The 25,993-nt window shown below is 46.8% G+C and overlaps 1 protein-coding gene and 1 non-coding gene across 2 annotated transcripts in view; one reads left to right on the forward strand and one right to left on the reverse strand.

Moving 5' to 3' along the window:
- LOC126295042 (eukaryotic translation initiation factor 4 gamma 1-like) overlaps positions 1-25,993 on the forward strand; it is a 373,399-nt gene that overhangs the window by 55,043 nt on the left and 292,363 nt on the right. The window lies entirely within an intron of this gene.
- On the reverse strand, positions 4,150-4,221 carry Trnap-ugg (transfer RNA proline (anticodon UGG)). Its single transcript has one exon. It is a non-coding gene; the product is annotated as a tRNA-Pro (tRNA).

Raw genomic sequence — 25,993 nt, forward strand, 5'->3', positions numbered from 1 at the left:
TAGAACTGGGTTTCCATCTCAGCTCTTCATGTTCATACGAGTGGTTCCCTTTCCTCCAAAGGTCTCTTTAATTTTCCTGTAGGCAGTATTTATCTTAACCCTAGTGAGATAAGCCTCTACATCCTTACATTTGTCCTCTAGCCATCCCTGCTTAGCCATTTTGCACTTCCTGTCGATCTCTTTTTTGAGACGTTTGTATTCCTTTTTGCCTACTTCATTTACTGCATTTTAATATTTTCTCCTTCCATCAGTTAAATGCATGTATGGCGCAACTGTATGAGGTCGGACGGTGCAGGTTTCGAGATTGTCGAACACACGTGCGCCCTGTAGCGGCAGGGTGCAGTGTAGGCACCGCGTGTTCAGGTCTGTGACGGCTCGCGGCGCTATCGATTATCGAGGCGCCGGGGCGCGCCAGGCAGGGCAAGTGTGTCGCGGTCTATTTTGCGCGGCCGCGGGAACCGGGCCAAGGACGTTCAGCGACTCCGAGCCTCCCAGGCTGACTGCGGGTGGCCGCGGAGCGCTTCCCGTAAAGGCACGACCCTGCCAAGGTAATAAAACTATGTCCATAGCATACACTCAAGCGCCAAAGGAACTACACTACTGGCCATTAGAGTTGCTACACCAAGAAGAAATGCAGATGATAAACGGGTGTTCATTGGGCAAATATATTAGACTAGAACTGACATGTGATTACATTTTCTTGCATTTTGGGTGCATAGATCCTGAGAAATAAGTACCCAGAACAACCACCTCTGACCGTAATAACGGCCTTGATACGCCTGGGCATTGAGTCAAACAGCGCTCGGATGGCGTGTACAGGTACAGCTGCCCAGGCAGCTTCATCAAGATACCACAGTTCATCAAGAGTAGTGACTGGCGTATTGTGACGAGCCAACTGCTCGGCCACCATTGACCAGACGTTTTCAATTAGTGATAGATCTGGAGAATGTGCTGGCCAGGGCAGCAGTCGAGCATATTCTCTATCCAGAAAGGCCCGTACAAGACCTGAAACGTGCGGTCGTGCATTATCCTGCTGAAATGTAGGGTTGTGCATTATCCTGCTGAAATGTAGGGTTTCGCAGGGATCGAATGAAGGATAGAGCCACGGGTCGTAACACATCTCAAATGTTACGTCCACTGATCAAAGTGCCGTTAATACGAACAAGAGGTGACCGAGACGTGTAACCAATGGCACCCCATACCATCACGCCGGGTGATACGCGAGTATGGCGATGACGAATACACGCTTCCAATGTGTGTTCACCGCGATGTCGCCAAACACGGATGAACCATCACGATGCTGTAAACAGAACCTGGATTCATCCAAAAAGAAATGACGTTTCGCCATCCTTGGACCCAGGTTCGTCGCCCAGTACACCGTCGCAGGCGCTCCTATCTGTGATGCTGCGTCAAGTGTAACTGCAGCTATGGTGTCCGAGGTGATACTGCATGCCGCTACAAACGTCGTCGAACTGTTCGTGCAGATCTTTGTTGTCTTGTAAACGTCCGCATGTGTTGACTCAGGGATCGAGACGTGGCTGCACGAACCTTTACAGCCATGCGGATAAAATGCCTGTCATCTCGACTGCTAGTGATACGAGGCCGTTGGGATCCAGCACGGCGTTCCGTATTACCCTCCTGAACCCGCCGATTCCACATTCTGCTAACACTCATTGGATCTCGACCAACGCGACCAGCAATGTCGCCATACGATAAACTACAATCGCGAAAAGCTACAATCCGACATTTATCAAAGTCGGATGTGATGGTACGCATTTCTCCTCCTGACACAAGGCCTCACAACGATGCTCAGGTAGACGATATGGTTCATAGTGATTGTCGCCTACAATGGCGGCGCAGATGTTCAAAGCAAAACTTATTTTACGGCGTGAGTGTACTACAGCGTTAGGGCTTTCCTCATCCGACACGTGGTTGTTCGAAATACTATCACTATCAAATGAGAAGACAGCACGATCTGCAGGGAATGCGGTGGATGAATCCATTGTCGGAGCAGTGCGATCCTTGGTGCAACGTCAATCGCAATCATTGGATGGAATCGTTGTGGGTGGTATGCGTCTATTGGTCGTGGGGTACTTGCCACACGCTAGTACGTTCAGCGCCCATGCCACGTGCAGTACGACGAGTACTTGTAGAAGAGCCCGGTGCAAACGTTCCAACACCTCCTCGTAAAAATGTAAATGCCAATGCTTGGTGCAAGGAGCGTAAACGTTTGGATGATTCAACAGTGGAAAAACGTTGTGTGGGGTGAAGAATAACGGTACACAATGTGGCGATCCGATGGCAGGGTGTTGATGTGGCGAATCTACCACCGTGTGTAGTGCCAACAGTAAAATTCGCAGGCGGTCGTTCTACGGTGTGATCGTGTTGTTCATGGAGGGGGCTTGCACCCCTTGTTGTTGTTTTGAGTGACACTATCACAGCACAGGCATAGATTGATGTTATATGCTCCTTCTTGCTTCCCACTGTTGAAGAGCAATTTGGGGATGACGATTGCATCTTTCAACACGATCGAGCACCTGTTCATAATGCACGGCCTGTGGTGGAGTGGTTACATCCCTGTAATGGACTGACCTGCACAGAGCCCTGATCTCAATCCTATAGCACATTTGGGGCGTTTTGGAACGCCGACTTCGTGCCAGGTCTCACCGACCAACATCGATTCCTCCCCACAGTGCAGCAGCCCGTGAAGAATAGTGTGCCATTCCCCAGGAAACCTTCCAGCACCTGACTGAACGTATGCCTGCGAGAGCGGAAGCTGTCATCAAGGCCGAGAGTGGGACACTACCATATTGAATTCCAGTATTACTGATGAAAGGCGCCACGAACTTGTATGTCATTTTAGCCAGTTGTCCGGATACTTTTAATCACATGGTGTATACGTTTAGTGGGTGGACTATGTGAGGAACCTGTAAACTCCGCGGGATTAATGGTTCTAATTGAGAAAAAGTAATTGTTTCATTTAATGTCAATAACAGTCACGCTAAAGCCTAACCTAAAATGTTCGCATTTAAAATTGTTGATAAGCTATACAAATGATATTAGTCTCGAAAAATTATGAAATAATAATGATCTTTTGAAATTAATTCCGCGACTGAAACAGAAACGAATCGTTTAGTTTCTACCCTGCAGAAAATTTCACTTTAGCCCTCAGGGGGTAATTGACCTTCGGTTGGGAACCCCAGCAATAGGAGCTGCTTTCTGTATTGAAGGCCCGGTCTCCCTCTAAAATTTTTACCTTTCACTCTTCCCCCCGATATTGGATTGACGTGTTCTATCAGTCGATCCCTTCTCGTAGTCTAGGTTTGTCATAAATTCCTATTCTCACCGGTTCAACTGAGTACCTAGTTCCGCAAAGTCTCTCTCTCTCTCTCTCTCTCTCTCTCTCTCTCTCTCTCTCTCTCCCTCCCCCAGAGAACTGTAATTCCCTTTCCAGATTACTCCTTACTTACTGTACAGATTGAGTAACATCGGGGATGGCCAGAGCTGCGACTCACTTCCTTCCCACCCACTGGTTCTCTCTCCTTTGACTCTAGGCCACACTACAGAATGCGGTATCTGTTTCGAGTTGGCTGTCTATATAGATACCGCTATGGGGCGAAGAAGACTTGGCTGTCGGAGGCTGTTGACGGCTCCACTGCCACGTGACGTATGAGACACTGGACTTGCCCGACGCGATAGCAGTCGCCATTTGCCACGCCGACGAAACTGGAGGAAGAGAGAGAAGCAGATTGCTTGCCTGTGCCGCTGCCGTGATTCATCGCTGCGTGAGCAGGCGCGGCGCTCTGAGTCACCATCTCGTGCCCCTCGCCTCTGTGCGCTTACATACGTATTCTGTTAGGACACTGCCAAGTGCATGGCGGAGGGTACTCACCGCGGTATGGGATATTACGGTTTCCTCCCATTCCGGTCACGTCTGGAGGACGGGAAAAATGACTGTTTAAACGCCTCTGTGCGAATTTTAATTACTCTCGTAGCCGAGTGATAGAGTAGGGGGTTGTAGTATAATCAGAGTGCACTTGCCAGTATCATGGGCCGGTGGCCCGACATGCAGATTGTCCTGCTGCATGGCTTACTTTCAGAGACTCGCTAGTTTATCGTAGTGCTTGGTTGTCGCGAAAGTGAAGAGTAGGGCCTGTCCGGGATTTGAACCCGGGACTTCCTGCACCCAAAGCAGGAATCATACCCCTAGAACAACAGGCCGCACCAGGAAGCAGATGTGCACCCCGCCACCTACTGGGATTTTGCCGCACTTGCTAGTTGCAGCATCCAATCTGGACCATATTCTCAAAGAGGTTTCTTAATCCGACACCTACAACATGAGCTGTGCTGTTGGAATTGTATATGCAGAATTTTAGCGAGGATCATGTAATGCAAATTGTTAATAGCAGACCAGCATTTAAACCAGTTCTTGAAACTGTTCCCGCGACAGCTTACGTATCTGTCTCAGTTCAGTTCTTTCAACATTTCTGTCACGCTCCACCGCGGACCAAGCAAACATTTAGCGATTCGTGCTGCCCTCCTCTGTACACGTGCTGCATCTCCTATTACAGTCTCCTGTGGGTCACACACACCAGTAAGCATTCTTGCTGTCCCTGTACACAATTTATTGCGGTTCCCACACACACGAGTAACACTCTAGGATGGGTCGCACGAGTGATTTGTATGCAATCTCGTTTTTAGACTGATTGAATTTCACGTTCGCCCCGATACCTGAATGGTCGCCGGCGCGATAGCTCAGCGTGTTCGGCCAGAGGATTAATAACAAAAATGTTAATAAACGCTTAATAAAAAAATAAAAGAAATTGAGTTAAGCGATCAACGGCGAACTTGAACGGGTGTCTTACGACGTCCGCCCCGAGGAGATACAACGAATGAAAGCGAACAATTCATCACCATCCGGCGCGCAGGTCGGCCAGTATGTAACAAGACCTGCACCAAGGCGGCCGGCCAGTGACGCCAAGCCCTCATTTCCATTATTATTATTATTATTATTATTATTATTTTGCCAGCACTCTACAACTGATCGAATTCTACCACCTGCCTTACCTACGACTCAACCGTCGCGATCGTCCCGTTTCAAACCCAGGTGTTTGTATACGTCAACCGATTCCAGTTTTTGCCCGGTCACATCCTTTGCTCAACCACACCATCGACTGGTAACCAGAATAGGATCGTACGGTGTATCAACGCAGATTTTTGACTTACTTGATTAATATTCGGCTAATACTGCAGAGTACGTTATATTGGACGGGAAATATTCCATAAAAACCAAAGTTACATATGATATCTCCCAACTCAGCGAAAGAGAACTTAATATTTTTAGTATACAGGGTGATTATAATAAATATTAAACTTTTAAACCGCTGTAGAAATAACACCACTGGCCAAAATGACGAAGAACTGCAACGCAATATTATCGGAGGAGGAGGAAAACGTATGGCAGAAGGAAAATTAATGGTTACAAAATGTAGCAATAGATGGCCCTGTAAGCATCATAATTTAATACTGGTCTACTATAAATGACAAGTGAATCATACAACAATGCCTAAGGAGTATGGCTGATGTCACTGTACTACTCAGTGTACATGGGTGTACAGGTACGATGCTGTTAGTTACGTAAACCCCATCCACCACGGCAAGGTAATATAACATCGGATGGAAAAAATGGTTTATAATGGTCCGGAAGCGAAAAACAGCATTACAAGCCAAAAACATCATAAAAAGCATCACTCAAAATCAAATAGGATTATTCATTTCCGTGCGACTGGCGCAAAATATGTTCAGTATGCTGTCCACCGTTTTCTGCAACAAGTGGAAACCTACACTCCTGGAAATGGAAAAAAGAACTCATTGACACCGGTGTGTCAGACCCACCATACTTGCTTCGGACACTGCGAGAGGGCTGTACAAGCAATGATCACACGCACGGCGCAGCGGACACACCAGGAACCGCGGTGTTGGCCGTCGAATGGCGCTAGCTGCGCAGCATTTGTGCACCGCCGCCGTCAGTGTCAGTCAGTTTGCCGTGGCATACGCAGCTCCATCGCAGTCTTTAACACTGGTAGCATGCCGCGACAGCGTGGACGTGAACCGTATGAGCAGTTGACGGACTTTGAGCGAGGGCGTATAGTGGGCATGCGGGAGGCCGGGTGGACGTACCGCCGAATTGCTCAACACTTGGGGCGTGAGGTCTCCACAGTACATCGATGTTGTCCCCAGTGGTCGGCGGAAGGTGCACGTGCCCGTCGACCTGGGACCGGACCGCAGCGACGCACGGATGCACGCCAAGACCGTAGGATCCTACGCAGTGCCGTAGGAGACCGCACCGCCACTTCCTAGCAAATTAGGGACACTTTTGCTCCTGGGGTATCGGCGAGGACCATTCGCAACCGTCTCCATGAAACTGGGCTACGGTCCCGCACACCGTTAGGCCGTCTTCCGCTCACGCCCCAACATCGTGCAGCCCGCCTCCAGTGGTGTCGCGACAGGCGTGAATGGAGGGACGAATGGAGACGTGTCGTCTTCAACGATGAGAGTCGCTTCTGCCTTGGTGCCAATGATGGTCGTATGCGTGTTTGGCGCCGTGCAGGTGAGCGCCACAATCAGGACTGCATACGACCGAGGCACACAGGGCCAACACCCGGCATCATGGTGTGGGGAGCGATCTCCTACACTGGCCGTACACCTCTGGTGATCGTCGAGGGGACACTGAATAGTGCACGGTACATCCAAACCGTCATCGAACCCATCGTTCTACCATTCCTAGACCGGCAAGGGAACTTGCTGTTCCAACAGGACAATGCACGTCCCCATGTATCCCGTGCCACCCAACGTGCTCTAGAAGGTGTAAGTCAACTACCCTGGCCAGCAAGATCTCCGGATCTGTCACCCATTGAGCATGTTTGGGACTGGATGAAGCGTCGTCTCACGCGGTCTGCACGTCCAGCACGAACGCTGGTCCAACTGAGGCGCCAGGTGGAAATGGCATGGCAAGCCGTTCCACAGGACTACATCCAGCATCTCTACGATCGTCTCCATGGGAGAATAGCAGCCTGCATTGCTGCGAAAGGTGGATATACATTGTACTAGTGCCGACATTGTGCATGCTCTGTTGCCTGTGTCTAGTGTGCCTGTGGTTCTGTCGGTGTGATCATGTGATGTATCTGGCCCCAGGAATGTGTCAATAAAGTTTCCCCTTCCTGGGACAATGAATTCACGGTGTTCTTATTTCAATTTCCAGGAGTGTATGTTCCACAACTGATCGAAATGTCTCCATGGTCACGTTCGGAATGTGTTGCCAAATGTGTGCCTTCCGTGCACCTAAGTTTGCAATCTCAACACTGAACACATCATCATTCAGATAGCCCCACAGCCACACGGATTAAGATCAGGCTGTAGGGAAATGGCGGCTGATTATTCTAGCATTTCCGATATGTATTTGCAATGTGCGGACGTGCGCCGTCCTGCATAAAAATGATCCCATCCATACATCCACGCTGTCGGAGAGCTGGAATGACGTGGTTGCGCAAAAGGCACTAACAGCGCTTACCAGTGGCTGTACTTGTAACAGGACCGGGAGCACCTGCCTCTTCGAAAAAATATGGCGATATGAAAAATGATGCCGTAAACCCGCACCACACAGTGACCTCTTCAGGATGAAGTGGTACTGCCTGATTTGCGTGTGGATTTTCCTTTGCCCGTATTCGACAATTCTGTGTCAGATGGAAGTGGGCTTCGTCTATCCACAGAATCATCCACAGCCAAGCAACGAGAAAGAAATTGCCATCGGCACATCATACATGGAAGCAATTCAGAGACCCACTACTTTGATGGGAACACATCCGTATAGCCCTTAATGATAGTGTAGCACAGATAGTCGCGGAACTCAAATGAGAATCTTCGATTTAAAGACAAGATAGCTCTTGCCAAGTGTAGACAACCTACATTGGGAGAATTCTGTGTGAACAGTATGGTGGCACTAACGTATTCACACAGGAATGATTGCCCTGCGTTATGCAGTGTACTGTGGCTTGCGGGATGTTTATGTTGGTGCAGGTCTGTACCTCTGAACGGACTTACTTAGCCGTAATTGGGATGAGCGCGTGTTATGATTGCTCTCTCTCTCTCTCTCTCTCTCTCTCTCTCTCTCTCTCTCTCTCGAAACGGGAAGGGATCGCGGAAAACAGAAGCCGTATTTAAAACGGGATGGTTTTGAGTTGCTTGCCTGAGCGCCACTCAGCGCTAATGGGCTCGCAGCCTTACCGCCAGCGGAGAATGTTTCAGTCGGGCAGAGGCGCCCATTCACACGCTGACCTACCCGCTGCCAAAACAACAAACCCGATACGGCCAGTGAATCCACAGGTAGTAGCGGATGTGGATTAGGGAAAGAAGCTCCACTTTGAAAACTCGCCACCGGACATATGAAGTAAGAACCAAATAAACAGCCCTCCCCAGTTCTCACCCATACCTTACCGTGTACACGTTTGCATAGCCACAGGTTGGAGACCATTCTTCGTATTTCTAGCGTGAAGTTAAATCGTGATTGTTCCCTTCCATATCGTCCAAGTTAAGAGAGTTTATGACTATCAGAGTTTTTAAAGCAGTCTTATGACAAAACATTGACTTAATTTTTTCGGACTAATGTTCCTTGAAGTAATCCACTTCTCGGAATTGAGTTGACTTGCTAGTTCGTGCAAAAGCTATGTACTAAGCACTGATGTCCAGAAATAATAATCGTTATTACTAAAAGCGCTAGCATCTGTGGCACGTTGAAAGTAGGTGCGGGGACAAGTTAAATTTTGGAAGGATTAAAACGGGGGAGGCTACAAATTGCCCCTCCCCCTTTTCTTGATGGTCCCTCGAAAAACACTTTATATAAGGAAACTGGCTTTCGTCTTTTTCGCCATGTGCAGTCTTCTGCGGTTCATGATTGGCTGAAATCGAGTCACACATTTTCCACCGAATTACGCCTAATACATTGGAAGTAGACTATTCCCTGTGGTCTTTTAAGTTTCGAAATGGTTCAAATGGCTCTGAGAACTATGGGACTCAACTTCTGGGGTCATTAGTCCCCTAGAACTTATAACTAGTTAAACCTAACTAACGTAAGGAGATGACATACATCCATGCCCGAGGCAGGATTCGAACCTGCGACCGTAGCGGTCTCGCGGTTCCAGACTGCAGCGCCTAGAACCCCACGCCCACTTCGGCCGGCTTTAAGTTTCGTGTCGAATAGCGCCACAGTACAGTGATTTCGGCGGTACTTATACTGTTTTGCGACTACTTCAATTCGTACCTTCGTGTTTGACATGTATTATTCCATATTTGCAGGAAGTGATCTCTACACGACACGACATGCACCTCAATTACACTGTAATCAAGAAGTGCGTTCTGTTTGGTATCAATCGACGACACTTGAGTTCTTTGTGCCTTGGCGATACGTCTGTAAGGTTTCAGTCGATTTTTCTATTCAGAATCAATAACACATTTTTTTCCACAGTACATCGCTTCAGTAAAAATTCTTGTAAATTGTAACTGCGTACAACAGCATATTATAATATACCGTGGATTATGGCTTGATGTTGAAAGCTGTTTAACAAAAAGTCTCTTATTTAAAATTTACTGCCAGGGAGGCATGGCTGTTGTCCTAGCATAAGCTGTGATTTCGCTTATTTCTTTTTGTCACGGAAACTGGTTCAGAATTCTGGTGTTGCCCAGCAACTTTGAATTTTCTTTGTCAAAACGGTGATTTGGGACCTACACTGAGCCGACAAAAATCTCCGGATAGCAATAAGCACGTGGTATACAGATGACCGTAGTATCGTACGCTCGTGGTGTAAATGGAGCAGTCCATTGGCGAAGCTGTCACATGCATTCCGGTGATTCGTGTCAAAAGGTTTCCGACGCCAATATGGACGCGAGACTGGAATTAACACTTAGTTGGAGCTAGATGCATGGGACATCCCATTTGGAAAACCATTAGGGAATTAAATATTCTGTGAAGGGTGCGCCGATAATACCAGATTTCAGGCGTCACCTCTCACCACGGATAACGCAGTGGCCGAAGACCGAGAGCAGCGGCGTTTGCGTGGAGTAGTCGGAGCTAACAGGCAAGTAACACAGCGCGAAGTAACCCCAGGAATCAGGGTGGGAGTTACGACTGACGTATCTGTAGGGGCAGTGCGGCATATTAGGAGTTACTGGACTGTGGCAGCAGACGAACGATGGGAACACTAAGTATTTGACACCTACTATTAAAACACCAAGAGAACTGAATTTTTACTTAGTGACAAAGTATATTTTTCGGGACGTTATACATCGCCTACAGAGCCTCTCCTGGGCTCGTGACCCTATCGGTTGGACCCCAGGCGTCTAGAAAAACCGTGGCCTCGTCAGATGAGTCCCGATTTCGGTTGGTAACGCCTCATGCTAGGGTTCGTATGTGGCGCAGACCGCAAGAAGCCGTGGGCCCCAGATTGTCAGCAAGACACTGTGCAGGTTGGTAGTGGCTCCATAATGGTGTGGGCTGTGTTTACATCGACTGGACTGGGTCGTCTGGTTCAACTGAACTGGTCATTTATGATTATAAACAATCCGCCTCGATTCCTAATAGAAACCGGATGTCGACCTAAGTTTCGGCGCGGGTACCCACGCCTTCTTCGGAACACACTGAAACTACAAGCTGCATAAAGAGGCATGAGAGGCATGGTCCAACATTAATACGGCAGTTTGTAGTTTTAGTGTGTTGCGAAGAAGGCGTGGTTATCCGTTCCGAAACCTAAGTCAACGTCCGATTTCTATTTGCAATCGAGGCGGATTAAAAAAAAAAAAAGGTTCAAATGGCTCTGAGCACTATGGGACTTAACATCTATGGTCATCAGTCCCCTAGGACTTAGAAGTACTTAAACCTGACTAACCTAAGGGAAACACACAACACCCAGCCATCACGAGGCAGAGAAAATCCCTGACCCCGCCGGGAATGCTCGCATCTTGTGGTCGTGCGGTAACGTTCTCGCTTCCCACGCCCGGGTTCGATTCCCGGCGGGGGGATTTTCTCTGCCTCGTGATGGCTGGGTGTTGTGTGTTGTCTTCAGGTTAGTTAGATTTAAGTAGTTCCGAGTTCTAGGGGACTGATGACCATAGATGTTAAGTCCGATAGTGCTCAGAGCCCGCCGGGAATCGAACCCGGGAACCCGAGCGTGGGAAGCGAGAACGCTACCGCACGAACACGAGATGCGGTCGAGGCGGATTCCTTAGAATCATTAAATTATTCACGATTGCTGACGCGCTGCAATGTTAAACATTTCCAATCCATGATCAGTTCGTGAGAACTTTTATGTTCGGGCGTCTTCATACGCAACCGATGATAATCTTGGCATGTTACTAAACGACGACGTGCCGTTTCACCGGGTCACGATTGTTCCCTACTGGTTTGAAAAACTTTCTGGGGAGTTCGAGCGAACGATTTAGCCACCCATATCGCCGGACATGAATCCCATGGAACAGTTGTTGTTGCTGTTGCGGTCCAGCAAGGCCGTTTTGGTTATTGTTACAAGGCCAGATCAGTCAATCATCCAGACTGTTGCCCTTGCAACTACTGAAAAGGCTGCTGCCCCTCTTCAGGAACCACACGTTTGTCTGGCCTCTCAACAGATACCCCTCCGTTGTGGTTGCACCTACGGACAGTTATGGGACATAATCGAGAGGACAGTTTAGCTCGCAAAATCCTACACCGGAAGCACTTCCACAGTCATGGACCACTATAGACTACGTCATGTGGCTCAGTATTTCTGCAGGAGACTATTTGCCTTTTATCTGCGTCTGAGGATTTGAAATGATTAGTCGCAAGCTAGGGATACTAATGGGAACACGTAAGTGTTTGAAACCTACTATTAACACACTAAGAAAGCAGCACTTTTACAAAATATATTTTTCGGGGCGTTATACATCAATTTTTTGTTGCTGAAAATTCGAGACGTTCAGTTTGAAGCCTTCGGTCTGCGTTTGCTATACGCGAGATACTTGAGGTCGCGTCTTTGATAAATACAGTACAGCGATAAATGTGTGTAAAGCGGCGTGTTAGTCCCAGTATGGGACTTTATCCGTGACGTGTGTAGAGCGCCGAAGTGGAGGGCAGCTGAACCGTTGAAGGAGCGACAGCCAGCGTGACACGACAGAGTGGCTGCGTGCGCGGGCCCAAATACGAGCGAAAGAAGTTCGCTGTCGCGCGCCTGCAGTTTGCCCTGGACAGAGGGAATGCTGGCTGCTTTGTAACCCGCGGTTGAGGAGAAGGCGGGCGGACGATTCGCCCGGCAAGGTCGCGCATCCACAAATAGCGCGCGCGCTCTCACACACACACACACACACACACACACACACACACGTCGCAGTCAGCTGTGCCGATGGCCACGTGCGTCTCTACGCACAAAGCGCACCAGCTGCGCTGTTCAACCGCGCACAAGGTAGGAAAGGGCAGCGAGCCAGCGTATTAGAGATGGGCAGACTGAAACACGTAAATGTTTCGAAACAAATGAAATAGTACAATGAAATGTTTCGATACGCTGTTTCGAAACAGTGAAACAGTTTGTGTTTTGTAATCTAATAAACCTACACATTTCATCATCTTGACTGTCTACTGTATAAGTGTGTCCATAGAAACACAAATGAGGTGCGGGAGCGCTAAGAATGTCGCAGAAATTATGAAACTATCACTTAGGCGTCTTGGCAGTTTCGTATTTCCTGCAGCAAATGCGCTGCTTTCGTGTCGTGTGACTTTCATACTTTTTAATTGGCTGAGGACGGCCATAGCTGAAGACAGAAGAGCCAACACGAACGGAACTGGAGGTGGGAGCAAACTGCAGAAACAACGGATATTCTACTGGGATTCCCACATTCCGTTAGTATGGGTAATATACCCATCCTGCTAATTTCCATGCACACAAAGGGAATCATTGTGGATAATAGGCACAGTGACTATAGACTCACAAATAACGCCAAATAATTCGAATAAGTAACAAAATATAACAGAATAAAATTTTGTCTTTCAAGGTGTTTCGAACCGTTACTATAAATTCACCATGCTTCTCAGCCCTTCCTGTTTCACGATTACACTATCAGTGATATGTCAAACGGATAGCTTGCAATTATACCTACATCAAATTTATGTATGTGCTACTCTACGCCTTGTTTTATTCAAAATGTTGTAGTCTTACTTGCGTTTCTTGATATGATTACTGTACATGAACAGAGAAGCGTATGTTATAAAAAGTGTAATTTAACTGAATGATTTTCACATATTTATTATTTTGAATGTGAATAGTATGCGTTGTTTTGTCGTTTGGTTAGTGTTTATAAAGCAGATGTTACGCCATTTCGGAATAGGACAGTCAGCTAGAAACGAAGCTTTATTTTAGTATATCTTAAGCTTCGTGCTATTGCCTGTCAAAAAGATTTCGACACTCTTGAAAGTGTTTCACGAAGTGGTATGTTGTGTTTCAGTACCTGTGGCGAGCCCGAATCTCGTCCGACACTGAGCGGAATGAAACATCACTGTTTCGAATCAATTAGTCCGTTCCAAGCACAGGTGGGCTGAAACAGCCTTATTTTGAAACAACGATACAGTTTCTGTGTCTGGCTCGAGATCGAATCTGGTCCGGTTATCCGCGACCAGGGCGGTATGGAACACCACTGTTTCGAAACAGTGGACCACAGCCGTTCCGAAACACTGAAACAGTTCCACATATCGATACACTGTATCGAAACATAGAAACAGTGGCCAAGTCTACAGCGTATAAACCAGTCGCCAATCACGTCGCGAGAGGGGCAGTGACTGCAGGTGTATACTCTCCTCGCTGTAACGAGATGCTTTCTCTCAGAGTCACTTTTAAGGTTATATTATATTGCCGATTTAAGAATTGAAAAGTTTATGGTATAACGCACTTTACTGTATCATTCAGTACCAACTGCCAAACGTACATGATGAATTGGAACGTGCAGCAGAGTTAGAAAGAACACCATGCAACGCGGTATACGGTAGTAAAACGTGAAAACAAACGTTACAGCGGAAGTCTACATTTGGTCACACAGCCACTATTATATTTACAGTAATGGAGATAAGTCTTCATACACTAGAACGCGGAAAAGTAAACTGACTTTATTGACAATACGGAACCAAAAAGCGTAACTGGATATGCACTATACACATTGGAGAGGCGCCTGTGCAGCTATGCTGGTATATAGAACGAGAATGAACAAACCTTTACAAAACAAAACACAAAAACGTCTGCAAAGTTCTCTACTGCGCTGGGAATTACGTATTCATACACCAACAGAAAATGACGCTTCTAACAAAGCCAGAACATGTTTAGTACTTCGTATGCATACCCTTCCAATGTATTACTTCTCGCAACTTCCGTGGCATGGGGTGGACCAATTTTCTTGTAGTTTCGGACGTGATACCTTCCCATTTTCGAAGGAGAGCCTTTTTCAAAGAGGCCTTACCACGGATGTGGTGTTTTCTCACTCGTGTTTACAGCTCACTCCACAAGTGTTCGATGTGATTCAGGTCCGGACTCTGAGCTGGTGTTTGTGGAGCGTTGTAGAGCAACCACAGCCGGACAATTTGCGCCGTATGTTTGGGATCATTGTCCTGTTGGAAGTAGTAGTTTCTAGGACGTCCCAAGGTGTCACTCTCTTGTAAGTTCTGTTTGAGAATGTTCATATACACAAATCTGTCCACGGTACCTTCCACAAACACTAATTTTCCGACGCCGAAGGCTGACACACGGCCCCATACCATCACTCAACCACCTCCGTGCTTCACCGTGGGTTGAGTGTTGTTTCGGTCGAGGTCTGTATTCGGTCTTCTCCAGGCCAAGATCCTACCTTCATTGTGCATGATATTAAATTTGCTTTCATCACTTAAACAATACAGTACCCCAGAAGTCTGCTGCCTCGGATACATGCTGTTTCGCCAATTCCATCCCCCACTTGATGTTCTTTTTGCTGACGTAGGTCTTTCGTGTCGGGACCCTGGCTCTGTAGCCCGAACGATTGAGAATGGTACGAACTGCCCTTGCAGTGATGTCCTTTCGGAAGTGGTCATGTACATTTGCGGATATTGCCTACGCAGCCGGCGGAAGTGGCCGAGCTGTTCTAGGCGCTTCAGTCTGGAACCGCGCGCGACCGCTACGGTCGTAGGTTCGAATCCATGGATGTGTGTGATGTCCTTAGGTTAGTTAGGTTTAATTAGTTGTAAGTTCTAGGGGACTGATGACCTCAGATGTTAAGTCCCATAGTGCTCAGAGCCATTTGAACCATTGTTTTGTTACCGACGCTGTCGTTTTCGGTTTTATCTTGATGTTTCATAGTAGCATTCTGGTGATTCTTAGTAGCATTCTGGTCTCTCTTGCTGTAAGCTTATGTGGACGACCGTGTCGTTCGCTGTTCATTACTACATGTCTGTCCCTATATCGCTAAATGATAGATTGACCAGTCGCTCGGCTTCGTACTATGATGTTCGCAATTTCGGCATACGACTTGTGTTGAAGATACTGGGCGACAACTATGTTTCGTTCCTCAGTGGTCGTCTCCTTCCCCTTGCGGCCCATTCTGCTGTTCCACGGTACCCACGTCCGACGTGGTGTCGCTCCACGGCCGCCACACGGCTACATAAGTGTGGCATGAACTCCGGCGCTGTGTCAGCCGTTTGTAGTAGTCCGCTGTATGAATACGTTTTGCCCTGTTCGTAAACCGTGCTTAGTGTAACATATGTTATTTTCCCAGAATAGGTACATGGCATACGGGAAGCTTCATTACCAAGAACGTGGTTATCTGACACTACATCATCTTTCTTATTCGTATCGGCGCTGTAGCTCATTTACTATCCCAATACACCATCTTAGTTTGCCACCACCTGCTCCATGAATACTTATTTACATGACTGTATGTGTATGGCTGAGCAGGGATGGCTAGAGGACAAATGTAAGGATGTAGAGGCTTATCTCACTAGGGGTGAGATAGATACTGCCTACAGGAAAATTAAAGAGACCTTTGGAGAGAACCACTTGCATGAATATCAAGAGCTTAGACGGCAACCCAGTTCTAAGCAAAGAAGGGAAGGCAGAGAGGTGGAAGGAGTATATAGAAGGTTTATACAAGGGCGATGTACTTGAGGACAATATTATGAAAATGGAAGAGGATGTAGATGAAGATGGAATGGGAGATATGATACTGCGGGAAGAGTTTGACAGAGCACTGAAAGACATGAGTCGAAACAAGGCCGCGGGAGTAGACAACATTCCATTAGAACTACTGACGGCCTTGGGAGAGCCAGTCCTGACAAAACTCTACCATCTGGTGAGCAAGATGTATGAGACAGGCGAAATACCCTCAGACTTCAAGAAGAATATAATAATTCCAATCCCAAAGAAAGCAGGTGTCGACAGATGTGGAAATTACCGAACTATCAGTTTAATAAGTCACAGATGCAAAATACTAACACGAATTTACAGACGAAAACTGGTAGAAGCCGACCTCAGGGAAGATCAGTTTGCATTCCATAGAAATATTGGAACACGTGAGGCAATACTGACCCTATGACTTATCTTAGAAGAAATATCAAGGACCGAGTGAGGTGGCGCAGTGGTTAGCACACTGGACTCGCATTCGGGAGGACGATGGTTCAATCCCGCGTCCGGCCATCCTGATTTAGGTTTTCCGTGATTTTCCTAAATCGCTCCAGGCAAATGCCGGGATGGTTCTTCTGAAAGGGCACGGCCGACTTCCTTCCCCGTCCTTCCCTAATCTGATGAGACCGATGACCTCGCTGTTTGGTCTCTTCCCCCCAAACAACCAACCAACCAAATATCAAGGAAAGGCAAACCTACGTATCTAGCATTTGTAGACTTAGAGAAAGCTTTTGACAATGTTGACTGGAATACTCTCGTTCAAATTCTGAAGGTGCCAGAGGTAAAATACAGGGAGCGAAAGGCTATTTACGATTTGTATAGAAACCAGATGGTAGTTATAATAGTCGAGGGACATGAAAGGGAAGCTGTGGTTGTAGCCTCTCCCCGATGCTATTAAATCTGTATATTGAGCAAGCAGTGAAAGAAACAAAAGAAAACTTCGGAGTAGGTATTAAAATCCATGGAGAAGAAATAAAAACTTTGAGGTTCGCCGATGGCATTGTAATTCTGTCAGAGACAGTAAAGGACATGGAAGAACCGTTGAACGGAATGGACAGTGTCATGAAAGGAAGATATAAGATGAACATCAACAAAAGCAAAACCAGGATAATGGAATGTAGTCGAATTAAATCGGGTGATGCTGAGGGAATTAGATTAGGAAATGAGACACTTAAAGTAGTAAAGGAGTTTTGCTATTTGGGGAGCAAAATAACTGATGATGGTCGAAGTAGATAGGATGTAAAATGTAGACTGGCAATGGCAAGAAAAGCGTTTCTGAAAAAGAGAAATTTGTTAACATCGAATATAGATTTATGTATCAGGAAGTCGTTTCTGAAAGTATTTGTATGGAGTGTAGCCATGTATGGAAGTGAAACATAGACGATAACTAGTTTGGACAAGAAGAGAATAGAAGCTTTCGAAATGTGGTGCTACAGAAGAATGTTGGAGATTAAATGGGTAGATCACATAACTAATGAGGAGGTATTGAATAGGATTGGGGAGAAGACGAGTTTGTGGCACAACTGGACTAGAAGAAGGGATCGGTTGGTAGGACATGTTCTGAGGCATCAAGGGATCACCAATTTGGTATTGGAGAGCAGCGTGGAGGGTAAAAATCGTAGAGGGAGACCAAGAGATGAATACACTAAGCAGATTCAGAAGGATGTAGGCTGCAGTAGGTACTGGGAGATGAAGAAGCTTGCACAGGATAGAGTGGCGTGGAGAGCTGCATCAAACCAGTCTCAGGACTGAAGACCACAACAACACGTGTTTACTGGAAGCAGTCCTGGTCGAGTCTGGTGTGCAGGGACGTGACTGCCTCGCTGGGTTGGCGCGACCTCAGGTCGCAGCCAGCAGCTAAGTGCTGCACGGAGCCGGCGCGCTGGTGGCGCGGCGTTGCGCAAGCGCCTGCAACAGCCCGGCAGCCCCCCACGGCCGTCATTAGCTGCTTCGTGAGATGGGGCCAGTCGCCGCACTTACATCTGCCCCAAGCCGGCTGCTCGGTGCGAGCGACCCGAGTCAGTCGACAACCCGTCACTGGTCACCGGCTGTGCGGCGCTGTAGGTGCCGGACAGCTTGTTCAAATGGCTCCAAGCACTACGAGACTTAACATCTGACGTCACTCGTGTGACACAAGGATATCCTGGAACTGGCTGCCATTACTTTCCACGCATTTCTCACATCTGTTTAAGAAATTATTAATCACACGACGAAATTCTCTCTGAGATATTGAATTAGTTGATTCACATGTTCCTCTACGGTGTCAGAATGTGTTGTGCACTACTTGTCCTTCAGTGCAGCCCACAAATAAAAATCGCACGGAGCTAAACCAGGACTTCTAGCGTGGCAGGTATTGTTAATAATCACTCTGTCATCGAACACGTCCTGAATTTCGTGCAAAGAAACATTGGCCGTATGAGTCCTTGCCGAATCCAGTTGAGAAAATGGTAAGCGTTGTTCTCTTTCACATAGGTCACTAAAAAACGGTTGCAGTACGTTTTGCACACATCTTTCACCTCTAACTGCGTCATTAAAAATGGCTCTGAGCACTGTGGAACTTAACTTCTGCGGTCATCAGTCCCCTAGAACTTAGAACTACTTAAACCTAACTAACCTAAGGACATCACACTCATCCATGCCCTACGCATGATTCAAACCTGCGAGGGTAGCAGTCTCGCGGTTCCGGACTGAAGCGTCTAGAACCGCTCGTCCACCGCGAATTAACATATTCATGTAAACGGAACCGAGACTCATCTGAAAACAAAACCGCCAGCCGTTGTGACCGAACCGTTCAAGGCGCTTCAGTCCGGAATCGCGCTGCTGCTACGGTCACGAGTTCTTATGCTGTCTCGGGCATGGATGTGTGTGATATCTTTAGGTTAGTTAGGTTTAAGTAGTTCTAAGTTCTAGGGGACTGATGACCATAGATGTTAAGTCCCATAGTGCTCAGAACCATTTGAACCATTTTTTTGAAGGACGTGTGGTTTTTTCAAATGGCTTTGAGCACTATGCGACTTAACATCTGAGGTCATCAGTCCCCTAGAACTTAGAACTACTAAAACCTAACGACATCACACACATCGATGCCCAAGGCAGGATTCGAACCTGCGACCGTAGGGGTCGCGCGATTCGAGACTGAAGCGTGTAGAACCGATCGGCCACACTGGCCGTCTGTGGTCTCTTCAGTGGAACAATACACTTTTTAACCAAATTGCAAAACATGTGAAATCACAACGATGGTGGTCTTAACTCTTGTTGATGTTGAAATTTTTCGAAAAGTCGCTAAATGTATGAGGGGAGGCAGTCGAAATAGGCTGTTGCAATGTACGAGGTGCATTCAAGTTCTAAGGCCTCCGATTTTTTATTCCTCCGGACTGGGAAGAGATAGAAACATGCGCATTGTTTTAAAATGAGGCCGCATTCGTTGTCAATACGTCCCAGAGATGGCAGCACCGTACGGCAGATGGAATTTTACCGCCAGCGGCGAGAATGAGAACTGTTTTAAATACTTAAAATGGCGACGTTTTCCTTACTTGAACAGCGTGCAATCATTCGTTTTCTGAATTTGCGTTGTGTAAAACCAATTGAAATTCATCGACAGTTGAAGGAGAAATGTGGTGATGCAGTTGCGGATGTGTCGAAAGTGCGTTCGTGGGTGCGACAGTTTAATGAAGGAAGAACATCGTGTGACAACAAACCGAAACAACCTCGGGGTCGCACAAGCCGGTCTGAGGACACGATCGAGAAAGTGGAGAGAATTGTTTTGGGGGATCGCCGAATGACTGTTGAACAGATCGCTTCCAGAGTTGGCATTTCTGTGGGTTCTGTGCACACAATCCTGCACGACGACCTGAAAATGCGAAAAGTGTCATCCAGGTGGGTGCCACGCACGCTGACGGACAAACCACACGGGTTCCCGTGTGGCGTGTTGCCGAGCAATGTTGACGCGCAACAACATGAATGGGACTTTCTTTTCGTCGGTTGTGACAATGGATGAGATGTGGATGCCATTTTTCAATCCAGGAACAAAGCGCCAGTCAGCTCAATGGAAGCACACAGATTCACCGCCACCAAAAAAATTTCTGGTAACCGCCAGTGCTGAAAAAATGATGGTGTCCATGTTCTGGGACAGCGAGGGCGTAATCCTTACCCATTGCGTTCCAAAGTGCACTACGGTAACAGGTGCATCCTACGAAAATGTTTTGAAGAGCACATTCCTTCCTGCACTGCAACAAAAACGCCCGGGAAGGGCTGCGCGTGTGCTGTTTCTCCGAGACAACGCACCCACACATCGAGCTGACGTTACGCAACAGTTTCTTCGTGATAACAATTTTGAAGTGATTCGTCGTGCTCCCTAGTCACGTTACCTGCCTCCAAGTGACTTTTGGCTTTTTCCAACAATGAAAGACACTCTCTGTGGCAGCACATTCACCAGCCTTGCTGCTATTGCCTCAGCGGTTTTCCAGTGGTCAAACAGACTCGTAAAGAAGCCTTCGCCGCTGCCATGGAATCATGGCGTCAGCGTTGTGAAAAATGTGTACGTCTGCAGGGCGATTACGTCGAGAAGTAACGCCAGTTTCATCGATTTTGGGTGAGTAGTTAATTAGAAAAAAAGTCGGAGGCCTTAGAACTTGAATGCACCTCGATGTGCAGCTGCCTTGCACGTAGTGTGTGTCGTGGAATCTGGATGGGAATAAGCGTACTGGAGTCTTGTTCAGCGGTTAGTCAATTCTCTGTACCAAAGTGTTTTCGGACAGTTACCTTGCAGCGGGCACCTACCGCTTGGCGCGAACGCCGAGTCGCCACACCTGGCCACAGAGACACTAATTTGGGCGGCGCGCGTGGCTATTCTCCCCCCCCCCCCCCTTCCTCCCCTCTGCACTCCCCTTCCCAACATGCAGACACTTCTAAAGCGTTATCAGGCGCATTTTGACTGGTGTTACATACTTGCAATTTCGGAATGAAATGATCAGTCAACAGCAGTGACCTGATATCAAGTTTGGCGTTTCATTTGCAATTTCGTTTTTGAATTTTGTAGGTGGAGTCTGCACAATCATATAGTGCTCAGCATGTCTTCCATGCGACGCGCAGCCGCGACGAAAGGCGTCGGTTTCTTTCTCGTTACAAAGAAAGTTATTTTTGTAGCACAGTCTTTTGTGCTCACCCTGTAGAGCTGTCCCAGATCAGTCTAGTGCGAGTTTCGTTGTATCCATATCTGTTAACAGGGACAGTAGAACACGAAGTATAAACAGTAGTGTAGGAGCGACTCACAAGGGATCACCCTCAGATTTAGTGGTTAGAGGGCTCCGTTGACACTCCGTCAAAAACTGAACACAGATCAAGCATGAACACACGAAGAAGATGCACTGAAGTATGAGGGAAAAGCAAAATAAGAACAGTGAACCTTCCAAGAACAAGAAGTGCAGTACAGAACAGGCGGGAAGAGAAATGGCGTCGCGGTGAATTAGTTACGGTGTTGAACTCCCCCCCCCCCCCCCCCCCCTCTCTCTCTCTCTCTCTCTCTCTCTCTTCCGCTGTATTCAAATTTGTGTCTGTGTCGTTGTGTAAGGTCCGTTTGCAACAGCGAGGTATAAGGAAGTTGATTCTGCACAACTATTCTATTAGCAGCCGTAAGGAAGTGCCTTTCGAATGGGAACCGCAAACGTTTGATGACAGGGCAAGTCACCGGAAATCTCGTCTGCTGTGTCATACACGGCTCGGTGACAGTACGTATGTAATATGATAGGAATCTCTTTATCTGCGCACCTAATTTGTACGCCTGGTTGCCCGACGTAGGTGTTCGTATGAATGTGGATCTGATGACTCGCAAGGAAATGATGAAAATAGCAACAGTTTGTCACTGAAGCTGCAACGAATGAACACAACAGTTTCACAGAGATCTTCCCTGTGCCTCGTCGAAGCATACGTTTTTGAAGTTGCGTTCTGTTATGGAAGTTTTGACTCTTGAATTTCGGTGTTGCAAGATATTTCACACCTATTTATTTGTTGTTTTAATTTCTGTGAGACGCCTATATGGTCTGCTCTCACTATTCAACAGGTTCACTTGCGACAGTAGCGTATTCTTACTCTTTAACAAATGTGTAGTATGACAGTTGTCAATACTACCGAAAGAGAACAAACATTTCAGTAACCGAACGGACAGTTCATAATGTTGTGGGGGGAAAAAAAGGGCTCGAGGAAATTTTGAATTAATCACACGGCAGTCTTTTCTCACGCGCTCAGTTTTACATTTGTTAAGCGCGGACCGTAAACTGTTTTTATTTTGATTTTTTTCCACAGTTCAATACACCTTGCTGATTTCATGCTTGGTCTTTATTCAGTTTTTGACGGGCTCTCCACCGTGCGGTCCCACCACTACATCTGAGGAGGGTCCGACGGGAAGTTTTCCTCGTCAGTAGCGCTGCGTGCTTGGCGGTACAAGCATTGGTCTTGTGGCATCTCCAGTACATTATATCCTCTCTGCGTTGAGTATCCTTAATATTTCCGGGTTCTTTCTTTCTTTCCGTGCAGCTCTTTCGTGCCATTTTCAACCACATCCACATTTCAGCAAATCTGGTGCGATGTGCCTTCTCCTACAGGACCATAACAGCTTCTTCAGTGACGCCCCATGTTTCTTTGTCTACGTTGTTGGTTTATTTTTGTGCTTTCCAGTTTACCAATAGTCAAAGTTTCACTTCCATACAGTATCTTGCATACAGCATGCCCCAAACGTGCTGCTTACAGCATTGTAAAGGATTTTCTCGCAACTAATCCCATATGTTTGCCGCTAAAATCTTTTTCTTAATCGTAAACATCTGTTTCGCGGATTACAGAGTCCTCCTATTAACTAATCGCCGTCATTGCACTATCGAGATAGCAAAACTGTTTCATCTCACCAGTTTTGACGTCATGCGTTTTTGTATTGGTTCTGATTTCTCTCAATTTTTCCGAACCGTCATTACTTCGTTTTCTATTAGTTTTCACAGTTTTCCATGATTTCTTTGTCATAGTCTGTAACTGTCACGATGTCATCAGCAAATCTGCCCTTCTTCCAAGTGGCTTTTTTTATACCTTTTGCCTTCTCCCACATAACAGCTTCCTCAGTGAGGACCCCATGTCTCTTTGTCTACGTTGTAGGTTTAGTTTTGTGCTTTGGTTCTGATACAGTTGATTAATCGTTCTTGTATCGTTCCAGTCCAAAACACGATACACTGAACGCCTCGCTATCTGAGAAGAGGCAGGGTAACCAGCAGAAGGCAAATTTATCATTACTACAATATTGTAGTGGTAATTGTCTTCTAACCGGTTTAATCGCTTTTGGGTTTTTTACAGTATATTGTAAACGTTATAGGATTCTTACATTTCATGTAGTAACTGTGAGTCGTAAGCTGTGAAACAATTTGCTAGGATTTCTGTCAAGTAAAAGTAATGTGGTGTGTATGTTAATGCTTACAAATAAGTTCACTTTTAAATCTAAAAACAACTGAAAGTAAATGAGCACATAAGCGTTTCCTTCTTGCTGTTCTTCGTAATATGAAGTACGTTACAGTCATTCAGACGACAATGAAACTGAAACAAAACCTTACTCGCTCGATCGTCCTGGTGCGTCTCCCATTTAATTTTTACGAAAGATTTTTATTTTACTATTTCCGCCATCGTATAATGTGCGTATGTACCAGAGAATTCACTTTAATTCACCATTTTCTTAAGAATAAGTGTACAGATCTCGCAAACTTTTGTGCAGTCCATGGAGGAGTGTACGTGGTACCAGTGTCATAGATTTCCTTTTTTTTTTTAATTCGCTTGATGAGAGAGTGGAAAAATGCTTGTCTGTGTCCCTCTGCGCGCGCCTTTATCCCTTTCTGTTACTCTGACGATTCCTACGCGAGAGGTTTGACGGTCGCGGCATAATGACCACACGGTCATCTTGGAGTGCAGACCCGCCAAATTTCCCCACCAGGGGTTCGCGAGAAGAATGCCGTCTTTGTTCGCGGAATGCTCGCTCCAGCTACCTGTTTAGGGTGCCGGTACTTCCCGTTTCCAGGTAAGGACGGGAAGCTCCCGGCGCAGACAAGTGGTTTCCCGTGTCCTTTTATCAGTGGTTAACAGAGAGGCTCGCTTGTATTGTCTGCAGCTTTGCGCTGTTTCAGAGTAACGTACAGGGTGTTTCACAGTTCATGGTACACTTGTAAAGGTTCTCAAGTTTTACATAGGAAACCGTGTCGAAAAATGTAATCCAACGTCGCCGCAGAAAGGCAAAGTTACAGGTACCGGCGCCTGTAAATGTATGTATGTACCCACAGGCTGATTCCGTGATGGTGCTGGAGACGGATAAAAGAATCGATTTGAGGCAAGGGTCCGTGCACCTGAAACGAACGAGTTGAAACCGGTACGCGATTACCGTTCTCGTATCTCTGACGGTGGATTCTGTTACTACGAGGGTATTCCCAAAAAGTAATGTCTCCCATTTTTTTTATAAGTACATAGACCTGTTTATTTCTACAATGGTTTACATCAGTTTACAGCTTGAACATTTAGCTATTTTTCGACATAATCACCATTTCTATCGATTCATATTTGTAGACGCCGTGGCAGTTTTTGTATGCCCATGTCATACCAGCTCGCCGCCGTGCTGTTCAGAAAGTTACGAACCTCTTCTTTCACCTCGTCGTCAAAGCTGAATCGCTTTCCGGCGAAGTGTTATTTTAACCTAGGAAACAGGTGATAGTCACTGGTCGCCAAGTCTGGAGTATAGGGTGGCTGGGTGATTATGTTCCACTGAAACTGTTGCAGGAGAGCAACGGTTTGCGGAGCGATGTGGGGGCGAGCGTTGTCACGGAGAATGTGCACGCCCTCGCTCAACATTCCTCTTCTCCGGTTCTGAATTGCCCGTTTGAGTTTTTTCAGAGTCTCACAGTACCTGTCATGGTTAATTGTGGTCCCAGCGATTCAGCACCCACGACGAGGTGAAAGAAGCTCTCTGAACAGCATGGCGGCGAGCTGGTCTGACGTGGGCATACAAAAACTGCCACACCGTTTACAAAAAAGAATCGACAGAATTGGTGATTATGTCGAAAAACTGTTAAATTTTCAACCTGTAAACTGATGTAAACCATTGTAGAAATAAACATGTCTATGAAAATGGTTCAAATGGCTCTGAGCACTATATAGAACTACTTAAACCTAACTAACCTAAGGACATCACACACATCCGTGCTCGAGGCAGGATTCGAACTTGTGGCCGTAGCGGATGCGCGGATACAGACTGTAGCGCCTAGAACCGCTCGGCTACACGCGGCCGGCGGCAGGTCTTTGCACTTATTAAAAAAAAAAAAAAAAAAGCAGACCCTACTTTCGGAATTACCGTCGTATTCGGTCGCGTAGCTCTTCAATTGGCAACACGAGGAAGGGTGCACCCCGAAAAATTGCTGCAGCGCATAGGGGCCCGGATGGTCACCCATCCAAGTGCCGGGCACGCCCGACAGCGCTTAACTTCAGTAATTTGAGGGGAACCGGTGTATCCACTGCGGCTAGGCCGTTCCCCAGTGATAATAATAATGATCTTAAAAAAAAAAAAAAAAAAAAAACCTTCGTAACCGCAATACAATCGAATTCTTTTGTTTCTACCCCGTAGAGAACGGCTTGGGAACCAGTGCTCTAAAGGAACATAATACGTATTTTCTTCAACGAGAGGGCTACGAGAGTGGCACGCAGGGTTATTAGACGGTGTGGAGGGAGACAGAATAATTTCCTCAGGTCAGTGGAAGCTAGTTGCAACTGCACCA

This window comes from Schistocerca gregaria, chromosome 11, assembly GCF_023897955.1.
Source record: "Schistocerca gregaria isolate iqSchGreg1 chromosome 11, iqSchGreg1.2, whole genome shotgun sequence".
NCBI classification, from domain to species: Eukaryota; Metazoa; Arthropoda; class Insecta; order Orthoptera; family Acrididae; genus Schistocerca; species Schistocerca gregaria.